Genomic DNA, 6,000 nt, shown 5'->3' with positions numbered 1-6,000 from the left:
TCATAATTTCTAGACATCACATACAAAAATTATAGAAAAACACTGTGTAACAAATATTTCTGAATGTTCTGTAGTAAAGTGGGTTTGGAATGCAAGTGAGCTCAGTCACAGTGGTAGCCACAATGGTTTCTGTCTTCTTGCTTTTACATTTCAGAATTCCAAGCTTTCTGTATATAGTAAAGGACCCACTATTAACTCCTATAAAGTGGTATCTTTATGAGCGTGAAAATGTGATAAGGTAACTATCAATTTAATATAGTAACTAATCCTTTACTATAATAACTAATGCTCAAGCCCAGCCCTGGTGGCTCACACCTGTCATCCTAGCTACTCAGGAGGCTGAGATCCGAGGATCATGGTTCAAAGCCAGCCTGGGCAGGACAGTCCGAGAGATGCTTATATTCAATGAACCACCAGAAAACTGGAAGTAGCACCATCTATATGGCTCAAGCAGTAGAGAGCCAGTCTTCAGCAGAAGTGCTGAGGAACAGCATCCAGGCCCTAAGTTCAAGCCCCACCACCAACAAACAAACCAACAAAAACATCGACTGCACAGTCAAGTCCCTGTTTATGACTAGCACTAAACGACTCCTTTGTAATAGTAAATTGTTACTATTGCAGCAACTCTCATTGTTCTATAGTAACTCCTGCTTTACTATACCAACTGCTACTTCAGGAACTACCATTAAAATAGCTACAATGAACCCAAGGACCATGTCATCTTTTCAGGGATTTCAGTAAAAACTCCATGCTACGTCGACCAAACTGTTTGCCACTCTTCAAACAGGAATATTTGTCTCTGAATTTCTCAGGCCCTCCTGAGGGAAGAGATCATTGAAATGGCAGGGACTTTAAACATACCCATTTCTACTCACCGAGAAATTTCACTAACGACAATCATCTGTGAAGAGAGAAATGAGGGGAAGGGAAGGTCAGGCCACCTGTGCCATTTTGCTTCTGATGCCTCCTAACTCTGAGCAAAGAGAATATTGCTGACAGAACAACTCCATGAAGAACGCTCTCCATGAATCTCTATTCTAGTGAGTATTTCCACAGTGGGCAGACTTACATTTGTTCCTAATGTAGTGGATGTGGTCAGGTGGGATGCTGTTTTCCTCCACGATCCTTCTGAACTCCATGTCTGCCTTCTTAGTGAGAACGCTGTGTAGTCTTCCTACATGGAGGAGAAGACAGGACAGCAGCCATATCCACCATTAACACAACCAGCTGACTACTGTGTCCTCTGGGAACCCCTGGGCTGTTTCTTCAGACCCAGATTCAGGGTCCTGGCCTCTCCTCCCAAGGAAGATCAAGGTCACAGGGATCAGCACAGTGGAGCCAATTAATACCCAATCCCAGCTCTCCAAGCTCACTGTAGAGGTGGTTGGCTTTGCTGCACAGACCGAAGCTGCAGTGCTCACCTGCCAACAAGATCACATTGGTTTTCTCTCCGTTTTGATGAACATGTACTATTTTCAACGTCATGAATTTCCTTGTACTTTTCAGTTCTTGGATATGCATCTCATGGTCTGGAAATTCAAAATAACAATGTCAGAAGGTGAGGCAATTGATGGTTCATTGCGTTTGATAGTGATGTCTCTAGTTATATGTGAATTCATTCTGTAGAAACAGAGAGGCTCCATCTACAGAGATCGAATTGAGAGACTTCCTTGGAGAGCCAGTGACTGCTGGTAGAGTCCTGACTCAAACACCTGCAGCCCAGAACTAGCATGTACCAAGCTCTTAAAGACAAAAACCTCATGTTTGGGATGGAGGCCCAAGTCTATGAAAGCATACCACAGAGGTGAATACTCAGGGATGAACCAAGCAAACTGGGCAGGGAATACTCAGGAACAACCATGTTCTGGACCCAAGCTTTCCTGAGGCTAAACAGCATGACACCTGCGATTCCAAGAATGGCCCATCTTGTGTCTAGGCCTTCAGGAGCTGGATGAAAAGCCCCCACCACCCAGCAAGACACCAGGATGGCTGTGAGCACAAGGAGAAGTCACTCCGACCCAGTGTCCTCATGGCAACACCAGCATTAAAGGAAAAAATGAAGAGAACAAAATCCTTTTAGGGGAAAGGAACAAAGATAAATTAGAGAAAGAGACTCATGCACAGGTACTCAGAATAAAAGCAAGATATTCAGAGCCAGAAGCTCCCTCTTCTGGGCTTGGAAGGGGAAACCAAAGGATGGCTTTGCCTATCTGATGGATGCACGTGTGTATGGTGGACAGATGCCTTCTTCATGCAAAGCAATGCCCAGCCAGTGAAGAGTGAGTCGCAGGAAGAACCAGCGAGGAGAAAATGCAACACCAGCAACAATGAAGACCAAAGATTAACATCCAGCTGTGCAGAATTCTAGAGGAGACCCTGTTACTATCATATAAGCACCCCTGATGTGAAAGACCTCAGTATTTCTTACTTAGACAGCATGTAGCCTGTGCTGGGCTGTGCCACTGTCTTTCTGCTTACCTGCCTTCCCTGTTTGATTGCTTTTTAATTTCTTCTTTGCTTTCAAAAAAAACCATACAAAATCCACCAATCATAAGTGAATACTTTTTTATGGAAGTCAGTATTAGGTGTGCTGCTTATTTTTCTGGCAGGATGAAAACCATTTTTGATTATTTCATGGCACCATACACACACCTAGGCCTCTACTTCTTGTAACTAAAGCATAAAGTCAGCTACACTAGGAGATGAGCATCTGTTGTTGGATTATGGGGACTTTCCTGATTATTTTGGAGGATCTGCTCCTTCAAGCACATCTCCAACTCTACAGAAGAGTCTGGTCACCTTTTATGGCAGCTGCTCCTATTTTGATTAGAGAAAACCTTGTCCTGAAAGCATGGTTCCAGTATCCAGTCCTTTTCAACACCTGCTCGTGTCACTGCAAAGCATCCCTGAATGTTATCCATGGCAACAGAGAAGCCTTGGAAACAGGAAGAGGTACAGGGAGGAGGACTGGGCCTGAGTCCTTGCAAGGTTCAGGGTCTTGTCCACGTGGACTTGGTCCTTGGGGGCAGTAGGTGGCCACCCCTCCTCTGTGCCTCTCATGTGTGACCTAGAACCCAACAGTGCCAGGAGCCCTAGGTGTACCCCAGATCAGCAGCAGATACTCACTGAATACTTTGTAAACACCATTCTCTTGTCTATCTCCGAAATAAATTTCACTGTAGCACAGGGAATGAATCCTTTGAAACAGGAACAGCAACAACAAACAAGAAAAAAACATAGTTTTTTTTTAGAATGCTTATTTATCATCTCAAACATGTTCACCAGTTATGAGATTCTGTGCAACCCACATGAAATTTGAGAAAATCCAATTTGATATTATTTTATAATTAATTTCATAGCTTTGCTGTTTGCATATTCTGCTGATTCTACATCAGATGTCTGCTCTGGGGAGTTACCATCTTGGCCATTGCCTTACTCCTCTTTTGGGTTTAGGACCTGGATCTCAGAATCACTGACACGTAATTGTGTGGTAATTTTGTTTTTCATTTCCAGTTACAACTAGAATAATTTGCAGATCTGTCCATTCAGCCACTAGTAGGGATGGAAATGAAGGAATCCACCTGCAGGGGAGGGAGAGAGAACATCCCCTGGATTCCTTCCTTCAGGTCACTGTGAGTGTTTCCACTCACACAGTCATTTGGACACTTCCCTCATGTATTTTGTTCTTCCTGTTCATCCAAACCCACCTACACTGTCTGCTAGCCTTTCACCTTGTGCTAATGAAAGTTTCACATGTTTACTATTGACATGAATATCATAAAACATCTGGACAAGACTTCAGACACACAGAGACAATGACACATATGTTATCTATCTATCTATGAATGTATTATGTATGTATGTCTGAATATATCTGTCTGTCTGTCTGTCTATCTACACACAACTACATGCACACCTCCTTTTTTTTCAATGTTGCTATCTTTAAATGTGCCTCAAGTACATAAAAAACTGAGACTTTTTCATGAGGAGAATGTTGGCGAATAGTTCTGTGACATTGAATCAGTCCTTACTCCTCACCGCTCAGAAGGTGTTAGCCATCATCTTAACATTGGTTAAGACTCACAACAAGGCCATGGAGTAAAAATCGAATGACACACATTCCCATTGTACAATTAAAGCCCCTTTTTTCCTGGTATTGTGGATATTCTTAATTAGATAATTTCCATCTGGCTGGTTAATCTGCAGACCAGGCATGCACCTCCACCTGGCATAGCATGAATATTTGGACATCCTACATATTAAAATATGGGTCACTTCAGATCCTCAGATTCCCCACCAAATGCAAAGATTTTCTTGGAAACTTGTCCATCAAGGTAAGGCCAGTAGTCAGTGCATGGGTGCCTGTATTGTCGAGGAAGCCCAACTTACTTGATAGAAACGAACACACTTATGGTCTCACATTCGCTATCACAGCCAATAAAGTGCAGTAAGTATCTCAGTCGTCCATTCTCCAGGATTTTCTCTTCATGATCAGCTGCAATGGCGTGGGTCAACCAATGTCCTGGCTGAATGAGAAACATCCCATCAGGAAGGTTAGCGAATAGACTTCAGTTTTGCTCCCCAAACACTCAGGGGTTCAAGTAACCTGCTTGCAATGACCTGGAGACTTCCCTCTCCAGACTCTGAGCTACCAGGCTCTGCTTCTTTCAGAAGAGAATTTACTAGAAGTATTTACAGTGTCTGATTCTTGCTACATGGCATTAATAAATTTGAAGAGAGAATATGGAAGGAGGATTATTTTCAGGGGGAGATTCTAGGCCTCTTAGGAATGATCACAAGCAGATCTGTTTGTGAAAGTAACACATGTACAAAATTATAAAGATTCCATGTCTAAACCTATATGAAATAAAACTGCAAAAATCACAAATCATGCTGTCCACATGTTCTTTACTTTTTTTATTTACTGGCCAATGACAAAGGAAGAATTCAAAATGGAAGGTATGTGGGATAAATATGGACATACAGAGCAACCCATGAATAAAATCTGATGAATGCACAAAAACAAATGTGAGACAGACACACTGACACACATTGAGAGACAGAGAGTTTCCCCACACAGGGACTAGTTCCCCACATCACCATATTCGGTTACCTTGAAAGGTTTGAACTGAGGATTCTGCCGAGCACGCATCCATGGGATCAGCAGAGCCAGCAGCAGGACTCTCATGCTGTGAGCTTTCCGTCTCCAGCTCTGGGGTTGGGAGGGTGGCGTCTCCTCCTGTTTTTATGAGATGCTCCTGTGGGTCAGTCTCCCCCATGCACCAATCAGTGCTCACCATTGAGTGGTGTTGACTTTCCCCCACAAAAAAATTCCTGCTTGGCACAGGTGGTCCGGAGTGAATATTCCAGCTCACCAAGCAGATGAGCAGCAAGGCCAACTTGACCTGAGGACATCAACGTTCAACAGGAGAGCAGAGATCTTATCACCAGTTCCACCAACAGAATTATTCATTTTCTCTGACATGGCAGTTGTTACTGAATTGTATGAAGTACAGAATCTTATATTGGAACCACACAAGAGAGACAGCCGATATATATGACAACTTAGTTTGGAGATTATAAATAAAACTGGAAAATCTATTTTATGCTGCTAACTGCCTGTCTAACAAGCAGAGGAGGGAGATGATGGGTTTGATAGTAATCCAGTGAAACACACCCACAGCTCACTTCCACCATATTGAATAAAATACATAGGTAGTAAATGATTAAATCCATATGTAGTAAGCACAGTATATTGAGGATCTGAAATCATGCTAGTCCTATATTCATTGGCCATTATGCAAATAATTTAAATATGAAGTATTAAGAGAGAGAGAACACCTTGGACTCTCTATTTAATGCCCATTATTACAAGAAGCTGAATGAATCCCCTTTTGAGAGAAGTTGCTTGCTCTCACTCTTTTGCAATCAGGATGATTGCTTTCTTTGCTATGTAAGAAATATTCTCCAAAACAGGATAGAAAACTAGGTTTTAAGTGC

The sequence above is a fragment of the Dipodomys merriami genome, unplaced genomic scaffold (assembly GCF_024711535.1).
Source record: "Dipodomys merriami isolate MVZ:Mamm:240054 unplaced genomic scaffold, mDipMer1.0.p SCAF_407, whole genome shotgun sequence".
NCBI lineage: Eukaryota > Metazoa > Chordata > Mammalia > Rodentia > Heteromyidae > Dipodomys > Dipodomys merriami.
This window is presented reverse-complemented; position numbering follows the sequence as displayed.